Source organism: Camelus bactrianus, chromosome 1, assembly GCF_048773025.1.
Source record: "Camelus bactrianus isolate YW-2024 breed Bactrian camel chromosome 1, ASM4877302v1, whole genome shotgun sequence".
Classification (NCBI taxonomy): domain Eukaryota; kingdom Metazoa; phylum Chordata; class Mammalia; order Artiodactyla; family Camelidae; genus Camelus; species Camelus bactrianus.
In genome coordinates, this window is record NC_133539.1 from 9,292,492 (window position 1) to 9,314,320 (window position 21,829).

General features: G+C 42.9%; 1 protein-coding gene and 1 pseudogene across 1 annotated transcript in view; both read left to right on the forward strand.

Annotated features, from left to right (window-relative positions):
* The window catches only part of RCAN1 (regulator of calcineurin 1), a 90,470-nt gene that overhangs the window by 34,905 nt on the left and 33,736 nt on the right, over window positions 1-21,829 (forward strand). The window lies entirely within an intron of this gene.
* Window positions 1-21,829, forward strand: part of LOC141576319 (protein kish-A pseudogene) — a 31,557-nt pseudogene continuing 9,728 nt past the window's right edge.

A 21,829-nucleotide genomic window follows, 5' to 3' on the forward strand; every position in this document is an offset into this window, starting at 1 on the left:
GGAGGGGAGGGAGGGAGGGAGGAGAGGAGGGAAGGCAGTGACGTCACTGGCAAGTTGAGTGGGTGGTTCCAGGCAGGGGGAGACCCTCAGCTGCATTTGCTTTATGGTGCTATCATCAACACTGAGGTGGCCCTGGGCCACCTGGGGGCCCCCGGGCGTGATGGCAATGAGGGGTCAGTACGTGGGGCAGAGAGCGGCTCACTCCACAGCTCTTAAAAGCTCCCGATTTCGGTAAAGAACGATCCACGATGCTGTTTGGAAATTCACTTGCTATCAATCGGCCGTTTTTAGCAGAGCCCCTCAAATTCTGGAATCCAGAATTGCCACCGTCCTTTTCCCCATATTTCCCCTCAGTTCCCTCTTGCCTGTCGGGTTCCACCTCCTGACAATCACACATTTACTTTTAGGTGTTAACATTTACGTTCTCTGCTGTAACCATTGCCCATGTTTTAGTCGTAACTTGATTCTAAAACCTGTAAATCAGGAAGTAGGGTTTATGCTATTATAGCTACAAAATATTCTTCAGTGCTGGGCCAAGCCATTGGTTAGAATTACATGTCCTTCTGAGCAGGTCCAACTTCATGACCCAGAGGCACTTGAAGAGAAATGTATTTAGCATCAAAGGTGAATGGAAACTCCTTTGATTCACTCCCAAAGCTGCCAATTGAAACTCGCATCACGTTATGCTTTCCTTCATGTTTGGACCTGACTTTCTTGAATAGATTTTTGTTTTTCTTAGAGTTTCTATTATTTTTTTTTTTAAGTGTCGTCATGCTTTATCACCGTCTTGAGTGTTTGCATCTTCTCAACTATGGCAGACGTTCCGTTGTTCTCGTTTTGGCTCTTGGACTGGCTCTTCTCAGGGTCTGAGGTTCACCTGCCACCCAGGGAGTTTTCTTCACTCCTTTCTTACTTTGGCTCCAGGGTTTCCTAGATCCCACGTTTTTCTTCTGTGTGGTTTACGTCTTTATTTTGCTGGACTGCATTCCCGTTAACTTCTTCTTCCCAATGAGACAGTAAAGTAAATCGATTTCTTGAAAATATCTTGAAATGCATGTGGAGCTTTGGGGGAGTTTTTGTTCTTGCTGTTGCCGCTGCTTTTTACCACTGCGCTCGAGGGCTAGTTTCTCTGCATGAAGAATTCTCTAGGGAACACTGTCTTCCCCAGAACCTTCAGGGAAAGCTCAGTGTCTCTTACAGTCTGTTATCATTCTGACTTGCCCAGCTTTGTAGGTGACTGGATTTTTTGTTTGTTTGTTTTTTGTTTTTTTGTCTTCAAACATCTCTCCTCATCTTTGATATTCTGAAATGTTTTACCCACTTGTCCACATGTGGGTCTTCATTCATGGTAGCCTTCATTTGGTAAGTTCTTTCTGACTGAAGCCTCATCTTGAGACCTGAAGAATCTGTTTTTTTGTTTTTGGGTTTTTTTTTTAGCATTCCTAATCTCTCCCTCTTTATTTATTTCTCTTCTTTCTGGAATCCTAGAAATTGAATGTGGAGTCTCCTACCTTGGTACTCTGTATCTCATGATTTCTATCTTTATGGGTTATTATGACACGGGTCATTTTGGCAGTTTTCTGCTAATTAGAGCAGCAGTGTGTATTGTAACAGCAACAACAAAAATGACAAATCTGAGTAGTTATAAGATGGAGTGAGTCCTTGGCGGAGGCAGGAGGGAACTGAATTGAAGGAATAAATGAAGGCTTTGTCTTTGAGAAGGAAGAGGAATGCTTCTTATTGACATAATAGCCAAGGAGCCATGCCAGGAAATAGAAATATGTTCTAGTACAGAAGAGAGAAGTTCACTCCAGTTTCTGGGCTTTGCTGGTCACATAAAATAGAAGTTGAGGTCATCCACTTAGACTGAAGACTCCTGGGCAAGAAAAGATATGGAGCATCTGCTGAGGCAACAAGTGGTGAATGAAAGTTTGACCCAGAAGCCTTGAAGACTCATCTGAAGGACCCAGGGTGTATCAGTGGTAGGGCAGGTTGGCCAGGTTTTGTAACATCCAATAATTCGGGGCTGTGAGCAGGAGGGGATTGAAATTTGGCAGCAAGTGTGGTAACAGGACATTGATGAGAGAACTCAACCAAGATGAAATATTTTCACCAGTGATGTTAACGTGAGAGAAGAGCTCGATAATCTTGACTTTATCCAAGTCTGCGACTCAGTGTTCTCTGTGTCCCTCCCCCCAACCCTCGATCACCGTCACCATGTCAAAGTTTGTCCCCAGAAGAACTGAGACCAAAAGGAAGTTGGAAGCCTTTGGTCCCCAAATTTGAGGGTCTCTGCTAAAATCTTTCCTTTTACATCAAGCCCGGATTCAAACATTATCCTTGGATCACCGTCATAAAGCCAGTCATTCTGGCTTGCACACACGCAACTTCCAGCTTGGCTCTAGGAGCAGGGCCCAGATAAGCCAAATGCACTCACTTTCATGGACTCTAGAATGCTGAAGCTGGGAGAACCTTCGGAGATCAAGCTCAGTGGTTTTGAAATGGTCTCATTTCGGGTTTTGTGGTTGCTGTTGTGTTTAATGAAATACCATTTTAAAACGAACTCTTCCACTGAGGCCACCAACACATACAGCGATGTACAGCCACCCCCCTGTGGAGTAGGGGGTCTGCCCTGGAGCCCCGAGCTGAGTTCCTCTTTACCTCCTGTACCATCGTCACAGACCCCCAGGATTTCCCCTTATTTTATAATTGATGAAACTGAGCCCCAAGGAGGGCAGGCGAGGTCAGAACTGCACCCAGGCCGCCTGCATTCTGTTCACTCTGCTCTCCCTGCCACTGAGAAGCAGCACGTTCTGGACCCGAAAGGGCTGTGGATGAATCCAGACATTTGACATTTTAGCCTCACGGGGATGAAAGGAGACACCTCAGGAGAGTTTTAATCCGAGGCTCTTTTACCTTAGGCTCTTATGAAATCTCTCGGTCATAGGGGAGTTAACAGCTTGTGTTCTAGTCCCACAGATTCATTTGTGCCCTTCAGATAAAGTGCAGGCTCATTCTGAAGATTTTCCAGCCTGCTGTCCTCAGAACCTCTGGGTACCGTGTTTCCATGGTGATAAAGAGGACTCTTCTTGCAATAGGGTGATCGGTCTCTGCCTTTTCTTGGTCACCAATTATGTTAGTGATAATTAAATTAGGTCTTTGACAGGCATGCAAGTGAAAGCAGTTTGTTGTAATTTACCAAATTAAATAGAGTGTCGATGATTAATTGTAAAGTCATTTGAAATCATATCTGTATCCTCTGTATAGTTTTAATTTAAAATGAATTGATTAGCATTATTAGGGAAATTTGGATTCATACATTAAAAGTACATTCATGTTTTGGCATAATATTCATTTTTAGGTGGTAGATGTAAGTTTAATTCTTATAGAATAATTTAATGAAATTTTAAGTGGTGATTTATTTTTATCTTTTTTGTCAGAAAAAAATTGTCAGAAAAAATCAAACTATGTTTTGGCACATTTAAACATGTTCCATTCATTTATAAAGCAACTTCCCTCTGAGAACTCTTTAGAATCATGGTTAATTTTTGTGGGTCTTTGTTAAAGTTTGCAACTTACTTGAGTCTGTGATTGGAGAAAGGATTTTTCTTTTAATGTATTATTTATACAAAGTCACGTAAGTCTCTATAAACAAGAGCATTTCCTAGCACTGTACTGAAAGTCATTTGTGGGTCTTCTTTTCAAATTGTGTTTGAAGCAAGTTCACTAAGTATATGAAAATTAGGTGGGGGTTATGATCACATTCTATTTCTGGTTTATAACGGTGTTATTGTGTTGACCATGTACTTTATGTAGCAAATTTTGTTTCAAGTTTTCAAAAAAAAGAAAGAAAAGAAATCCAATCCACCATCATCAAAAGACAGAGATGTATTAGCAGAAAAATGTGTTATAGATGAAGGTAATCTGGAATGTGATTTCCAAAAACGTTTTGAGCCATAAAGTACGGGGCGCGTGGACAACATGCTTTGTACGTTTTAGCAGCGGAGTGCTAACTCGGGATGCTGGCCACACTGCTCTGTAGTCTTAACTCTTACCACCGAGGAAGCTGTCATTTACATCCTATTCTTGGGATTTTTTTCCGTGTTCACTAGGCCTCTTACACCACTGGTACTTAAATTAATGGAAGTTACATGCAGAAGCAAATAACCTAATCTTATTTGGAGAATTCTTGAGCCAAAAAAGCTTGCTTCATTTCCCTCCCCGACTTCTTCCCTCCCCCACTTCTTTCTTTCTTTTCTTCCTTCTTTCTTTTCTTTCTTCCTTCCTCCCTTTCTATCTTTTTTCTTTTTTGAATTATTGCCCTTTCACTTGATTTGTTCTCTCTTTTTTTCGCCAGAGCATATTTTACCTATACCATTTTTTTAACTCTGTATTTTTAGAAAGGAAAAGGCTTTTTTTGTTGTTTTCTGGAATCTTCTTGGTGTATTTTTTTTAATCTCTACAGGCAGCACACTTAATGAAACCTCAACTCATGTAGGAGCTTGGGGTTCTCATGTGGGGCCATAGAGGCCATGGGCACAGGCCCTCCCCTCCCTGTCCCCTGTCCCCTGACCCTCAGCTTCAGTCCGTGGTTGGACAAGGCCGCCAGGAGGAGTACTGGGAATGCCCCCCTGACCCCTTCATCCTGTTGCTTCCTGCCTCCTCCAGCCCCCCTCACCTCCACTTCAGGCCCCTTAGATCTCGCCCTGAGCCCAGTGATCTTTGCCTTAAAAATGGAGTTAACTGGCTTTAACCTCCTGGAGATTGTTTCCTCCTCTATAAATGGAAATAACCCATGTACACCATGACCAAGATGAGAAATTTTAAAATATATATGAACACCTCCATATGCACAGTTGCTGGCACGTGAGATGTGCTTAAATTGTTAGCTGCTTTCCCTTCCTGGTCTTCCCTTTTCTCTCCAGTTATCCCTCCACTCCCACCCCCTGGCTTGCTCCATCCTAAGAGCTCTGTCCTGCGACCTCCCTGCCACGCAGTGCCTGGGGGGGCAGGGCGCACCCACAGCAGGAAGTGCTCCTGGTTCTCTGGGTGGAGGGAGGGAGAAACCCCTGCCTTCCATCTGCAGCTCTGGATGTTGCTCTTTCCCTCTGGATCACAGTCAGATCCGGTTTGCAATCTAAAAGATGCTAATGGGCAAAGAATCGCTGCAGAATAAAGGCAGTATTCGTTGTTAGTGTTTGTATTAAATTCTTTGAAAATAACTTAAGAGAAATGAGCTCTTTCTTGGGTCTCAGTCTTTCAGGATTTATGGCAGTTCCTACACAGCAGTTCTCCCAACTTCAAAAATAAGTTTTTTCCCCAAAATTCCCTGTTAGCCTACCATTTAGTTCTTGGAAGGCATTTTTCCACATGCTGCCTAAAAGGCAGGTCCAATGTGCCCTGTTCAGTGGCTTCTGCCCCCATCGTCCACAAGCATAAGAACTTAAGAGAACCAAAGCTCCCTTCTGGTTAGAGCCCTTCACCATTAACATGCTACCAACGTGGGGTTCTTCCTTCGACTGATGTAAGGAGACCCATCCAGGGCATCCCAGGTACTGTAAATGTCAAGGAGCTAAGATCTAACACACCTTTGCTCCCTGGCATCACTGCCATTCCTTATCAGCAAATGCACATTTGAGACTCAGTTGCAACTTCACATCATTATGAAGTTGGAAAACATGATTCTCAAAGTTAACGGAAAGGTTAAAACCCACTCTACTCCGAAGTCAAGCTCTTAACAGCCAATCTGATTATGTTAGCAAAGTCTTTCGATGGATTTTGTGGGGGAGCAATTGCATCAAATATGGAGTGTCTCTACTTGCCCTTTCTCCTGCCTAGCGTGAGCACAGAAAAGTGTCTAGATTGCAAGATGGAATTCTGACAACTGGAGGGGACTATGAGACATTGGCCGAGGTATCAGCAGCCTTGGAAGTGCTGAAGCAGGAGATCGGCTTTCAGTGTGCACATCGATCTTCTTTTAATGAGAACGTATTGTGCTTTCAAAGCTGGAGCTCAAGTCCTGAGTGGAAGGCTCAGGTCCCCGTGGACGCTGCATTAAGTGCACTGCCAACCAGATCTGCCAACACCTCCCCTGTTCTCAGAGCTAAGCCCTTTCTGTGCGGTTATCCATCATGTGGAATTTGGTCCTAACTGTGCAAACCAACCAAATGCACGAGAGACACAGGACAATATCCATTTCACTCCGATTATCTTCTGTCCACGTAACAGATGGAACTCTGGGATATAAATGGCAAAAGAGGGACACATGTTTCCTCCTTCTTTTTTTCCTGTTGTATTACTATTTCATTTCCCCAGCAACAGCAGCAAGAAGTAGGAAATTCCAGTGAAGCCAATACTTGCTAGAGATTTCTTGGGTTGTAGGTTTAAACCTCACAAAGATTTCCCTAAGCATTTCCCCTGTCAGTAACTGGGCTGAAGTTTTAAGTTTCAAAGTTGATTTGAGATTATTTGGAATGGTTGGTTACCGTTTTCTAGTGGAAGGCTGCCTCTCAGAGCTTGTGTTCTCAATCTTTTAAGTATTCAGAGTTTCTTTTTACGTTAAAGCATCTGGTTTGTGCCGACACAGAGCTTCAAGTTGCAGAAACACGTAGAACCATAAAGACCTTTGGGGACGGGGTTAGGGTGGGAGGACGGCAAGGCAATACCATTTATCAGATTTTTAGTTTAAAGCCACGTCAAAGAACGCGAAAGTCAGGGTGAGGGGGTTTAGCGTGACTCTGGGCCCTCCTCGGCCTCCCCGCCAGGTGAGGATGAGGCTCGCTGGTCTTGCGTGTCTCCTGCGGGTCAGAAGCGGTCTGACTGGTGCTCCCCCAGGCGAACAGTGGTTGGTCCATACCTGCGCATGCGCGCCCAGGATGTGCACGTGGGCAGGTGTCGGTCTGTGCCGCCTGCATGTGTGTGCACGCACTGGTAGGGGAGGATGGGAAAGGAGCAGCGAAGAAGAAACAAGGAGAGTTTGGTTCGTTGTAAGTGAGAAGCTAGTAGACAAAGGAACCATGTTCTTTTGGGAGTGGAACGGTGCTTGTCTTGTAATCAGGACCTCCATAGACCCTGGCAACCAGCACGACCCTGGACCTAGCGCTTCCACACTGTAGCCCTCCTCTGTCCAGGGGACGTGCCACCCAGACCCTACACCCCTCCATTAACACCACGTTCTGGGTGCCCAAGACCCTGCAGTCCCTCCCCAAATGACCCACATCCACTTCCAAGATCTGTGTGGGCTTCTTCCCCAGACTGTGGACAGGTGGTGCCCTGCTAGGGCAGAGGGTGGCTGAGGGCAGCTGTCTCCGGGGCTGTGGACAGAGCTTCACTATGTCATTTGGGGTACCCACCTGGAGTGGGCAAGGCCATTTGAGGTGTGACCTCAGAGAGTGAAGTGCAGGCAGTCATAGGAAGAGAAGCGGTCAGTGTTCTCTGTCACACTCCAGTGGGGAACACCAAGGAGTCTGAGATCCTAAATTTGAGCCTGGCCTTCCAGGACACTCTGACTATCTTTGTCAGCTCAAGCTGTTATAACAAAATACCATAGGGGATGTGGCTTGTAAACATCAGAAATGTATTTCTCACAGCCCTGGAGGCTGAGATCAGGGTGCCAGCAAGGTGGGGTTCTGGTGAAGGCCCTCTTGTGGGTTGCAGACTGCCAGCCTCTCCTGGCGTCCTTACGTGGTAGAAAGAGTGAGTAAGCTCTCTGACCTCTTCTTATGAGTGCACTAATGCCATTCATGAGGGAACAATCCTTATGACCTAATTACCTCCCAAAGGCTCCACCTCCAAATACCATCCCATTGGGATTAGGGTATTGATATCTGAATTTGGTGGGGAACATTCAGTCCATTGCAATGACCATCTGTTTTTTCAAGGTAGGAAAATAGAAAGTATTTGATTTAAAATGTATTATTGATGTATAACTTTTGGCCATTTAGGTTCATGGTTATGCAGGCCTGTGTTTGTTCATAAAGGCAGCCTGTTGCAAACCCCTGTGCTGTATTATTGAGCAGGTCTGGAGTTCTTCACTCAGAAGTTGGAGACCTGGGGTCTGGAAAGGACTTTCTGTGCCCAGAAGCCATCTGTGCTTGCCAAAACTATCCCCATTTCCACTGTGGCATTATCTAGAACATTCCAGAAAGGTCTCAGGTTAGATGAGAAGTCCAAAGCACCTGAATGAGTGCAGTAACCATCCCTGCCTTCCAGGAGACGGGTGCAGCTCCACTGAGACTATAAGCATGGAAAGGCCTTACACTGTCGTGTGCCATTGGGGTTACGGTGGTGTCCCTCATCCTGTGGACCTGATGGTCACTGTACACAAAGTGGTGAACAAAAATCCAGACGTGAACCTGCCCTTACAGAGCAGCAGTCAAGTGCATATACATCATCATTGTTGAGGAGACACGGTGAAGCCCTTGACTCAAAAGTTATGTCTTTTCTCTGCAGCTAGAATTTATTAGATGTAAGTGGCAAAATTTTCCAAGAGCACAAAGAAGGAAGGCCATTGGATTCATCTAATAGCACCTTTTTAAAAATGGCAAAAAATGAAGGTATCAGCCAGGAAGAGGTCCTAGTGCTACGTGATGAGACCCCTTTTTGTGTAGGCAGTGTTTTCTAACCTGTAATTTGTGACACACACATACACACGCTCATCCAAGTGATCGCTGCAGTAGTGTCTTCCCCCAGTTAGGGCTGTCTGACTATGACACAGCTGTTCCCCAGCTGCTGGGCCCTCACCCTGCTGACCACCATGTAAATGGAGCAGCAGCCCAGATTCAGGGGCAGGGGTGGGCCAAGAGGCACTGCCAAGAGGCCGGTGGAGCAGGCAGCCCTATGTGGACCACACCAGACTCTCAGAGCCCGCTAGCTGTGCAGTGTTTTCAGTCAACGTTTCTCAAACTGTCCATAAGGGTGCCCTGCTTTGTTTCAATGTCCAACCTCTTGCCAACAAATAAATAAAATATAATAAAAACAAATTACTAGAAGAATGAAGTGGATCAGGAAGACATACAAAACACAAGCCTTAACTTTTTATTATTAGATGCAAGGGATATGCAATTTTTCTGATAAATTGCTTTTTTGTTTTTACATTTTTTTATTGAGTTATAGTCATTTTACAATGTTGTGTCAAATTCCAGTGTGGAGCACAATTTTTCAGTTATACATGAACATACATATATTCATTGTCACATTTTTTTTCCACCGTGTGCTGCCACAAGATCTTGTATATATTTCCCTGTGCTATACAGTATAATCTTGTTTATCTATTCTGCATATGCCTGTCAGTATCTACAAATTTTGAAATCCCAGCCTGTCCCTTCAATAAAGAAGATGTGGTATATTTATACAATGGAATACTACTCAGCCATAAAAATGACAACATAATGCCATTTGCAGCAACATGGGTGTTCCTGGAGAATGTCATTCTGAGTTAAGTAAGCCAGAAAGAGAAAGAAAAATACCATATGAGATAGCTTATATGTGGAATCTAAAATTTAAAAAAAAAGAACATAAATCTGATAAATTGCTTTAAAAGATTCTAAACTCCCAGTTTCTTTTCTTACCTCACTGAAGACTGGCCACTGGCCACAGACCACACTTGAGTAGCACCGTTCTAAATGGCAAGGAGAGGTCAAAGCTTGGACTTAAAATTAGAAATATGTGTATTTATAATTAGGAGGTTTTCATAAACTTTTCAGGAAAAAAAGAAGAAAATCAATGAACATCATATTCAATTTGCATTACTTTAAATTTTATTTCCAGTGAACAGAGCACACATTTTACATAGTTGTGGTTCTTAACCTGGTTTTTGTGGGGGTTTTTTGGTTTAGATTTTATGTATTTGTTTTTGGGGGGGGGAGGTAATTAGGTATATTTATTTATTTTTTTGATGGAGGTACTGGGGATTGAACCCAGGACCTTGTGCATGCTAAGCATGCACTCTACCACTGAGCTATTCCCTCCCCTCTTAACTGTTTTTTTATTCTGCTTTTGTTCACTGGCCCTTTTCTCACATGTACATCCCCCAGCTGCACTGCCTGGGTCCTGGCCCACCTCACCTCCCACCAGGTCGCTGTCTCTGCTGTTTGTGTTCCTCCAAGGCCTGATGTGGCCCCTACTTGCCTCTCTGACTTCGTTTCTTATTTATTTCCCATGCTACAACCCTTCCCCTGTACCCCATGTGCTCCACCGTGCTGAGTTCCAGACAGTTCTGGACCATCCCTGGCTTTTCACGCCTCCCGCCCGCAGCCCTGATAAACCAGCACTCTGTCCCCAGCGCTCAGTGAACCGCAGCTGTTAGTTCCCACAGATAACAAGCTCCCCACTTTGCTGCATTCTCTCAAGTATCGTTCTATCATAAACAGCACTGACTTAAACATCTTTACACAATTTGTCTTTTTTGAATATAGGAATTAATTCCCCCCAATGGAATCATAGAGTCCCAAGATTATGGACCTTATAAACATGGTTGTCTATTGCCAACTTGTGTTCCAGAAACGTTGAGCCACTTTTTGGTGTCAACACCCATAAATCCTGAATTTCAACTCAGAAATATGGTGCCAATATTGGCCCCAAGTTAGGTTTTACACTAGAGCGTACGGTAAGTCCTCAGGTTTGTAATTGCTAATGTCAAACTACTAGGCTTTTTGCCTTGGATAGTAGTTCTGCAAAGGCAAGGGCCTGTCTTCCAAAGTTCATTTACCTTGAAAACAACGGACACCTAATCAATGCATGATGGCAGAGGTGAAGACAGTGAGCCTGATGGGGAGATGAGTAGGAGTTAAGATAAAAATTCTGTTGAAAGATGTCCCTCCTATGTATCTGGCAAAGGTGGTGCTGAAGAGTAAAAAAGAGAGTCAGGCATGCGCAGAAGGTTGACACGGATGCACCGTCAACAGCATCTTTGATTATCTGGGGTAAGGGTGTCTATCCAACATGTGCGCTTGTCGTAATAGTGCCGGCACTGTGAGCACTTTGCGGGTCTCCCACTGAGTCCTCACAACAACTGTTTGGGCTAGTACTGGGGTGTTCTTGTCCCTTTATGGATGAGAAACTGAAGCACAGAGAGATGAAATAACCTGCCCAAGGTGGCAAGTCCACAAGGCACATAGTGGAGCTGGGGTTCACTCCTGGGTGGCCCAGAGCCCCAACACCACCCTGTGACAACGCTGTGTTGAACTTCTGCATTGGCCTGACTTGTAGTTCTTTGTGTGTGTGTGTGTGTGTGTGGTTATTATTGTTATTATTGTTGTTATTATAGAAAAGTCACAAGTTTAATACCAGTAACATTTGAAACCATTTGCCAGCGATGCCCACCATGCTTGAACAGAGTAGGATATCCCTGAAAACAAGGCTATCCAGAAGGATGATCACCATAAAGCTATCGGGATCAGGGCATAACACGGACACCTTACAGCCATGCAATCCCGAGCCTCCATTCAGAGTTCCCCAGTTGTCCCCGTGGTGTCCTTTGGAGTCAAGGATCCCACTGGGGCTCACTTGAGGCAAGTGGTTTGTCTTATCTCTTGAGTCTCCTTAAGTCTAGGACAGCTCCTTTGTCTTTCCTGGACTCATGACCTGGACACTATTGGAGGGTACTAGGCCTGTCATGTCACAGAATGGCCATCATGTCACACAATGGCCATTTGTCTGATGTTTCCCTAGGATTAGATTCAGGACTTGTATCTTTTTTTTTTTTAATTGAAGTGTAGTCGATTTACAATGTTGTGTTAATTTCTGGTGGACAGCACAGTGATCAGTTATACATATATACATATATATAGATTCCTATTCATATTCTTTTTCATTATAAGTTACTACAAGATATTGAATATAGTTCCCTGTGCTATAGAGTAGGTCCTTGTTGTTCATCTATTTTATATATAGTAGTGTGTATCTGCAAATCCAAAACTCCCAACTTATTCCTCCCTACCTTCTCACCCACTGGTAACTAAGTTTTCTATATCTGTGAGTCTTTCTGTTTTGTAAATAAGTTCATGTGTGTCCTTTTTAAAAAATTCTACATATGAGTGATATCATATGATGTTTTCTTTCTCTTTCTGGCTTACTTCACTTAGAATGACAGTCTCCAGGTCCATCAGTGTTGCTGCAAATGGCATTGTTTTATTCTTTTTTATAGCTGTGTAGTATTCCATTGTGTATATATACCACAACTTCTTTATCCAGTCATCTGTCAATGGACATTTAGGTTGTTTCCATGTCTTGGCTACTGTAAATAGTGCTGCTATGAACATTGGGGTGCATGTATCTTTTCAAATTAGAGTTCTTTCTGGATATATGCCCAGAAGTGGAATTGCTAGATCATAGGGTAAGTCTCTTTAGTTTTCTAAGGAATCTCCATACTGTTTTCCATAGTGTCTGCAACAAACTGCATTCCCACCAACATTGTAGGAGGGTTCCCTTTCTGCACGCCTTCTCCAGCATTTTTCACTTGTGGACTTTTTCATGACAGCCATTCTGACTGGTGTGAGGTGATACGTCATTGTAGTTTTGATTTACATTTCTTTGATAATTAGCAATATTGAGCATTTTTTTAATCTACCTATTGGCTATTTATCTTTATACCTTTTTATAAAGCACAGCTCAGCAGTGTTAAGTATATTGACAGTGTGCAGAGATGCTGTTGTCCTAGCACTTCAGGTACTAAGAATGTCTTGGGAGGATGCGGGCTTAGCTGGCACCACATTCCTCCCTCCTGCCCTCCCATGGTGTAATTCCTCTGCCCTTTGCAGTGCCTCCCCTGGGCATTGTCACCTGTACTTCTTCCTGTGCCACGTGTGCCAGGTGCCTGCCTCCCCTAGAAAATCTGCTTTCCTGGGAATGCCTAGTATATAGTATTATTCAGTCAGCAGTGGCCAAATATTCAGAACATCCAGGGGGTAATTATGGAATATAGAGAAATTTGATTTTTCAGGAGCATGAGAATGTTTCCAAACTGATGTCACCGCAGATTAAATCAGTGCTCCAGGAAGTCTTTATTGATTTACAGCCAAAATGTGACCTTCAGAGATTACCCCTGAGGGAACCAGAGCCAGATGATTATTTGATGTGCCTTCATAATGGAATTCACAGAGCATGCAGTCAGATTTTCTTGAAGCGCTCGTTCTGCCTGACATCACAGAAAATCTGAGGCCGACCTGGGAGTGCCCCACTTCGGTTAATGCAGTCACATTTAAGAAAATGTAATTGAGTGTAGCACTAGTGCACAGAGTGATAAACGATGTGAAATTTTCTGGGTAAGTCCCTGAGTTGGAAAAGATAGGATCTTGAGCCTTTTGAGGGCCAAATCCTGAATCATATGTGCCTGTGGAAAATTGAGTTGGGCAGGAGCCAACCCTGCATCAGCTATTTTGAACAGTAGGACTGTTCTGGTCCCCTGAGCTGAGGCCAGTATCAATAGAATATTTCTGAGTTAAAATTCAGGTTTGATTGGTGTTGACACTGTGTATGAATTCATGTTTAGCTTTTTTTTTTTTCCTAAACAGATTACTCAGGTAACTAACTTTTATGTAATATAATCCAGAAAGAGGTAAACATTTTCCAGAAAGAACTGTTTCTAACAATTCTGCTTTCAGATATTCAAACCAGCTAAGTAGAAGTAGCAACAATATTTTTAACTCTTGGGGGAAAATAAAACTCTTCAAATTATTTTTGTTTACGTACAGAGCATCAGAATGGTATTTAAAGTTAAATAGGGTAAGCAGGCAGAGAACTATTTTCGGTAGCAAAAATAGTCCAACCAGGGCTTATAAATATATTTGGAGGATTTTTTTTTTCTACTAAAAATAAAAGTTTTAAAGTAATCACATACCAAAAAGAGTTTTGTGGTGCTGGAGAAAATGGCCTAGATTGGGAACGTTTACTATGTATTTATGCTCATTGTGATTTCAGCCCAGCATTAGTTTTTAAATATATTGAGAGAGGCTTTGCTGGACATTTCTCTTTTTTGTTTCTTTATTTCTCCATTAATTCTTCACTTAGCTTCCCCCAGGCTCTCATTATGCTCCCTAGACAGACGTATCATTCTTCTGAGGTCTTTGTGAAACCATGTCAGTATTTGTGATTTTTGACACGCTGTTTTTTGTTGTCGCTTCAACCAAATTTTCTTCTGGTACATTTCAGATTGTTACATTAAGTATTAAAATTATTAAATAATTGCATAAATGGTTTCCATCCTAAAGCCTTATTTTCATTATTTAAAACTATGTACCCACCCTCCTTCCGTGCAGATGTTTTCCATCAAAGGGATGCCCCATAAAAACCAGAAACCTTGAGAGGAGTGTCAGGATGAGCCTTCCTTGTCTGCTTCTGTTCCTTTTCATCAGTTTCTCTTCTTCTCTATTTCCCGTCCCTTCTAAGAGTAAGAGATGGAGAAATGGTAAAGGAAGAGCCTGCTTTTCAAGTTCTTACAGAAGTCTGGGTTGGTGTCCTTATATGGAGCAATTCACAGAGGAGTGTTCAAACGAACCTTCTTGCAGAAACTTCCAGCGCCTTCCAGCGTGGGGGCTTCCTTAGTGGCCCCTTCATGGGTGGTTTGCACCTGTGCCAGACTATGCCCTTGATCAGACCCACCTTCAAACCAAAGCAGTCTAGTTAGAGTCATAAATCATACATCCCTGTTAACAGTTTAGGCAGATTCAGGGTTTATATTCAAGTACTCAAAAATGCCCAGAACCTGACTTCTTGGATTAAAAATTGGGGGGAAAATTTTTTTGATGGTCTTAACCCTATCTCAGTTCAGAGCCTGAAGCGTGAATGAGCTCACTGATCAAAGTTCCCTTTAAGTCATATTTACTGACTCACCACAGAAATCTGCAGGCATGTGTGTATACCTCACCTGTGCCTTTTTTGGTACTATCTTAAGGATTTACAAGAAGGCGTATTTGGGTACAGCCATCCTGGGTAACAAACAGTCAGAGGGCATGAACGTGCGTGTTGGTGGTGCCAGTATGAGCTACATGACCTTGGGCAAGCGATCTGAGCTCACCGAGCCTCATTTCTGCAAAGGTAAGAATGAGAATGCCTTCCCTGAGTCCTCCCAAGGGCTTGGGAGAAACTGAAATGAGTTACTACATGTGAAAAGACAAAAACTGCAAAGTGGAGGTTGAATATAACTTAGAATTATTATCAGTCAGAGCCTGCATAAGCAACTGGCAAATGTGAGCTACATTCTCAAAAGATCCTCAAGACCTTCTCTGGGTCCCAGTTCCGGGTATTTGGACTGACTTAATCCGCAGGAACAAGGGGCTGTTTGAAAGCGTGGCATCTGCAGCATTAGGCTGATTAGACCATGACCAGCAGGATGCTTGTGCGTCTTACAAACAAGTTCTTTATCTTCTGTCTTGCCTATAAAAGTTATAGAAACACCTGCATAATAGGATTCATCATGGAGCTTATTAACTTGAACTTGTCTGAACCCATCACTCAAGAGCATACGAGCCACTATCCAGAACAAACAGGGTTAGATAAGAGTCCTTATAGAAAGAATCCTGTGCTGTGAATCACAGATTGTGTCCAGCTTCCTGACACTGCTTAATTTTTCAGGCAAGTTTTCCTTCTCCCCCTTCCCCCCACTAATCCTGACCTTGTACGAATTTTCGAACGATGCCTGGAATAAATAGGCTACATTTATCCACCTTTGCATTCTCACAATTTCCAGCGACTCTAATCGGAGTTTCATGCAGCTAGGATGACAGTAATTTATGATCTTTTTAAAAAATTACTGCAATTACTGGGAAGCCTATTTTTAGTATTCAGGTGAAATGTGTTTATAGTGCTCCATTAGCATAGATATTAATATCTCTCCTCTGCTTTCCTGCAGTTTGTTCCGTTGAATAAGCTGAATTCTGTTATATGTGATTATGATCTTTACTGCCCCTGCTATCATCCTTTTGGAGCTCCCTCATCACTGATTTTGCAACAGATGAGACAGATCCGGGGAGGTGAAACATTCTGCCCAGTGCAGCACAACTTGTTTTTGCCAAAGCCAAGGCTAGAGACCAAAACTGACTCCTGGACCAGTGTCCTAAGATGCCATGGCTCCTCGGGAAACCAGATTAAAGCCTCTGCTATTCAAAATCCTTAAATTGTCAGATTTTCTATAGAAAAGGGTATATAACATTCTGATTGTTAGAAGTTAAAGGCTGAACCATTTTGAGCTGTCAGTGTCTAAAATGGACAGTGCAGCCCTGTCTTAATCTTAAATAGAGATGCAAGGGTTTTTCTTGATATTATCTTCTCTGGATAGTTCTTGATAAAGCCATTCCTCTATCAGCCCTGCTCATCAATCCATCTGTGCCACAGGCACTGTGTTTTGCTGGAGATGAAGGTGGTGCGGTGCATAAGGTGAAAGGAAGGGCCTGAGCCCAAGGCCAGCTTTCTTACAGAAGGTCGCTGGTTTTGCAGACCTTGTTGGCGCAAGACATCAGCGTGGGTTAACATCTTCCACAGAGCGGCCAAATGTCTCATGAATAATCAGCAGCCTTAAGAGAATCCAGCTTTTTCCATCAGCAGTACATGGGACCACAGGCACCTCCTTGACAGCTCAAACTTGTCAGCATCGTTTGCCACGGGGTATGATGGATCATTCTTCGCTATTTTAAGAATTTGTGTTAGGCTAGGTACAGTTTCATTGTCGCTTTGCTCCAGATTTTGATGCCACGTCAAACCTCCAAGAGAATTAGGCACGACATATAGCCTCAGTTCCTCATCTGTGAAAAAGAAATAGCGCCTCTCCCACAGAGAAGTTCGAGGGTGAAAAGAGAGAACAGATGCCAGGTACCTGCCTCCAAACCCAGTAGTGAGTAAGCTGTCGATTTGTGGAAGCTGTCGTTTCCCATCCATCTCATCACCACCGGTGTCACTGTTGACTGCCAAGTCTATTGACGTCTTCTTCTGTGAAAGGATATCGTCTTTCCATCCTTTAAGTGTGTTAAATGTGACAGTTTTTTTTAACGTTTATTATTTTTTCGAAGTTATCTGGAAATTTAAAATCCCATCCCCTGCTATGTGCTAATATGCATCTTAATATGTCTTTCAGTTCAGCATCTTCCCCAGGCTTGGAACAAAAGATACTGTCAATGATGGTGAAAGCTGTATGCGGGGCTTTCCAAGTGCTGGGTTGGGTTTTATTTCCTGCTTTCCTCTTTGGTCACTCCCTGACTTGAGGAATCACATGATCTGCATCAATCTTTTCATCAATGAAATAAAAATATATCAGTTGCCACCTCCACAGCTCATGGGATCATTGTGGGAGTTATGAGTTAGTGCTTCTGAAATGGGTGGCTGGAATGAGCCAGGTGAGCATGAGGAATCCACATGGCGTTTCCGGTTGAACGGACATTACCCTTATCCATGGCTTCTGTGTGGGCTTCACAGCTTTCAAGTACCGTAATGTACCCAATGTTCCCTCAACCGTTCGGTAAGAACACCCACCTCAGCATGGCCTCTAGACCTTTCAGGTCACTTGACTGATCTGACCCAGGTCTATTACACAGTAAGAAACAAAAACTTCCACACTACTGGGTCCTCATCTGATAAGTAGGCTGAGGTGTTCCTTTGCACATATTTTCCAGCATTTTGAAAATTGTTCTAAATAGTTTCCCTACTGACTCAATGGCAGTAATTGCAAAAAATGAACCATGTCCAAGAGAGTTCTGTCGTATACTTTATGTCAGAGTATGAAATTTTGTCTTGAAAAATGGTTAAAAATTAAATGATGTATTTTCAGCTTGTGTGAATTACGAAAATTATTTATACTGTGTCTGTTTAGAATTAGTACCAGGAATGCTGAACTTATTTTAAATCCTTTATCAATTCTTTGCTACTTTTTTTTTTTTGCCTTTTAACTTCTTAAAAATAACTTTTTATTTATGGAGGTTCTCAGACACTTACAGTCTAATGAACCCTGTGTACTCAACTCACCACCCAGATTCATCAGCGATCAACACATGAATCCCTCTTCCCATCCTTACACCACAAGGTAGTTTTAAACATACCCGTGGGCTTCATATTTCAATGATGTGCATCTCTGAGGGATAAGGACCCTTTTATAAATAAATAAATAAATAGATAAATAAATAGATAAATAAATAAATAAATAAATAAATAAATAAATAAATAAATAAATGTACTTTCTTAATATCAAGTATTGATTCTGTGTTCAAATTTCCCCAGTTGCCTCACAAATCTCACATTTTTATATTGAAACACATACTTTTCAGGGTACTACCCAGAAAAATAAAAATACTTCTCCGTCTCAAAGCTAGAAGATGAGTAAGAGAAATAATTAGTAAGGGGAAGGCTTGTTGACTCTCTTCCCATCAGCTCCAATTGAAGATTTGAATTGTGCATTGCGTCTGAGTTTTTGGTGTTGGTGTTGGTGGTGGTGGTGGTGGGTTTTTTTTAGAGAGCACAGGTAATTTTAAATTTAAAGATAAATACTTTCCTTAAAACACAGGCAAATCAAGGCAATTCAAAGTACTCTGTGTTTCTTTTGGTAATAGTGTAAAAAAAATCGGTGATTACATATTGAAGTGTCCTTTTAAGCAAAGCATAATGGTGACATTTTACAGAACAGAAACGTCTAAACTGCTTCTAATTCCCTCTCAAGATACGTCATCTTGTTCTGAGATCTCTTTTTGGTCTCAAAATATTTTTGCTTTACAGCTTCTTTGTTTCATTAAAAGAAGATCTGATTCTGAATTGAATTCACTAACTTTTGATCGTGAGCCCAGTTCTGTGCTATGGACTTATCTGCTGGAATATATGATGTCCTTTTGAAACCCGGAAACATGGGTCTGTCTCACGAATTTATGACCAAAAGTTTATTTGGGAGTTAGAGTTAAGATTTTAAAATTGTACCTAGGTTTATGGATTTTATATATCATTCCACTTTTTATGTGGAATAACCTTCATCAGAATCATTTCAGGAAATGAGAAAAGTAGGATATGGTTATGAGTCAGCCATGGAAAACTACAGCATGGAATGAATTAGTCAGAAGAAGGGTTTCAGTGGCCAACATGAGCTGTGTGCTATCAGGAAGTGGTGTGACTTTCCATGATTTTATGTACTGTAAATCATGTGGCAAAATGCTCCAGACACCTGGAGTCTTTTTTTTTTTTTCCAATCTTAAGTTTTGAGATAAAATTGAAAAGTACTATGGCGTGAAAGCACCACAGCCCTCTCAGTAGTTGGCCATCCCTCCTATCAGCTCAAATGGGTTTCCACCCCACTCCCACTCTGTGGGGGATACAGACATTGACCCAAAAGCCCATCAGTGCTGCTAGGTCAAGTCAGAAAAGCAGTTGGCCTTGACAGAGTCGCTGCTACAAAGGACTCTGTCCTTTTCTTTTGTTTCTAATACATTTTTTGTGCCCCTGGTGTTGCTGCTTATATAGCAGTGCCATTTATGGTCTGCAAGAGAGTTGCCGCTCCCTGTGCCATGCCGTGTTTTAGAAAGGTGCTCTGAAATTTCAGAGGAAGGCAGCATGAGCTGCCTTCTGTCAACCCCTTAAAGAGAAAGAAAAACTCGTAGAAGTGAAGTGGATTAAATTTTGGATCATGTAAGTTTCATAAAACTACATCTCTAGAGGCAAATGTTGAAAATATAATCAACCCCTAAAACTAAGCATGGAGGAAAATAAGTTTGTTGTTTTATTGGCCATGTAAGTCAGTTAAGATCAGTAAGTAAGCGAGTCATCTCTTCCCTGTTATGCTTGATAGGGACATAGAGCATTCAATAATTACAGCTGGAGAGGTGTATATTTAGAGAGAGAGTGATAGATATCTGTATATACACATGCAATGTATATGTTGTTTACTGGCGTATCTAATGGAATAATTCTGTGAGTGCTCAACTTCTCATCAGCCATCGATGAAAGTCCAGTTGACTCTGATGCCCATGGCAACCTGGATAAACATCCCTCTGGAAGAATCCTGTACACCAGGTTCGCCTTGTTTGCCATGTGTGGCCATCTGGCAAGATTCCCCTGGAGAAGTATCCGTCCACAAGTGAACCCAGGATGGTTTAATGTTCTTGTCACGCGGTACCACTTAGCGATCAGATGGTGATAATCAGCACGATCTTCCTCCCCTTCCGCCCTCGACCAGCGCTTCCCTAACCTTACTGCGTCCCACAGATGAACGCTTGTGTCCCCTGAAATTCATACTTTGCAATGCTAACTCCCATGTGGTGGCATTAGGAAGTGGGACCTTTGGGGTGATTAGGTCAAAGGGCAGAGCCCTCTTGCATGGGATTAGTGCCTTTATCAAAGAGACCCCCAAGACTCCCCGCCCCTCCTGCCATGTGAGGACACAGTGAAAGATAGCCCTCTATGAACCTAGAAACAGGCCCTCACCAGACACAGGACCTGCCAGCACCTTGATCGTGGACTTCCCAGCCTCCAGAGCTGTCAGAAAGAAACGTCTGCTGTTTATATGGTGTCCAGTCTACAGTGTTCTGTGTTAGCACCTGAACAGACTTAGACAGCACGCATGAGCATCACCTGGGAATCTGGTGAAAACAAAGACTCTCCTTCAGTAGCTCAGGTGGGGCCCGAAGTTCTACATTTCTCACCTGTTCACAGGTGAGTCCAGTGCTGCTGGATCAGGGTTACCCTGTGAGAATCCAGGCCATCCAGGCCAGGACTGTATAAATGAGCAATGTCTGCAGAGGTAGCAAGAAGCCAAACCCCAAAGGGTGTCACCGTATGATGCTGATACCTCCAGAGCCCTTCTGTGTCCATGACCTCGAGGCTCTACATGACATTGATACCTACCCCCAGCAGGACCGGGAAACACCCCGGGATGGGAGAACCCTCACAGGCACGTGGCAGGACTCCCCTGCTGGCCTCTTCACCTAACCTCTCGACTACACTTCATCCTCTGAGCACACACGGCTGTCTGCACACACAGACTCTGCTGAAGCCTTGTAAAGGTCCGATAATTCCCTTTCTCCACTGGCTGGACTCTTTCTTAGTACAAAGATTTCTAGAACTGTTGGTCATCTGTGTCTTCTCATGGGACGCACAAGACCTATTCTTAATCTTCAGAGATTTTTATTACAGCCCACTTGTCTTCATCCTCCAATGTGCAAGGCTCAGAAAGTTAAGAAGGATGAGAAAGGATTTCAATTTTAGTGGCCGACGGGGAAATGCTAGACGTTCTATGAGCGAAGATTTGAGAGGTTTAAGAATTCCTCAAGATTGATTTAAATAAAGAGAGAAGAAGGAATTTTCACCCAGCGCGTAACCCAGCCTGGACACTTCAACGCTTGCTGTGTTCCAGAACCACCCATCATCAGACGTGGGTTTTGGACTAGCCAAAGAATGGTCAAGCCAAAGTGACAGAGCCACTTTTTGTCACCTCCTTTTCCCTTGATTGCGCCAATGGAAATAGGTTAAAGCTTTGATTGGTTATTTTATTACCATGGAATTTTCAAATAAACCAGCAAATCAAAATTATTATTTTAAGATCCTAGGAAATGTGATTCAGGGTTTGTCATTATTTTTTCCAAGGAAGAAACTGTTATAGACATTTTCTGCAAGGGTAAATTTCTGTGACTTTTCCAGTTAGAAGCCAGCCAGCAGACCCTTCACACAGCCAGTTTGAAAAGAAACAGTGTTCAGAATGTAGGAGTAAAAATAGTTCCACTGGCATGCATACATCCTCCCGGCTGGTCGCCCTTAGTGTAATGGGTGCCTTTGAAAGCCTTTCCACTGTTTTCCTTGGGTCTTTGTTTAGGGGGAAAAAAACCCATTCCAAATGATTGCCAAGAATGTGGCCTTTGAAAAGGCATGCTTA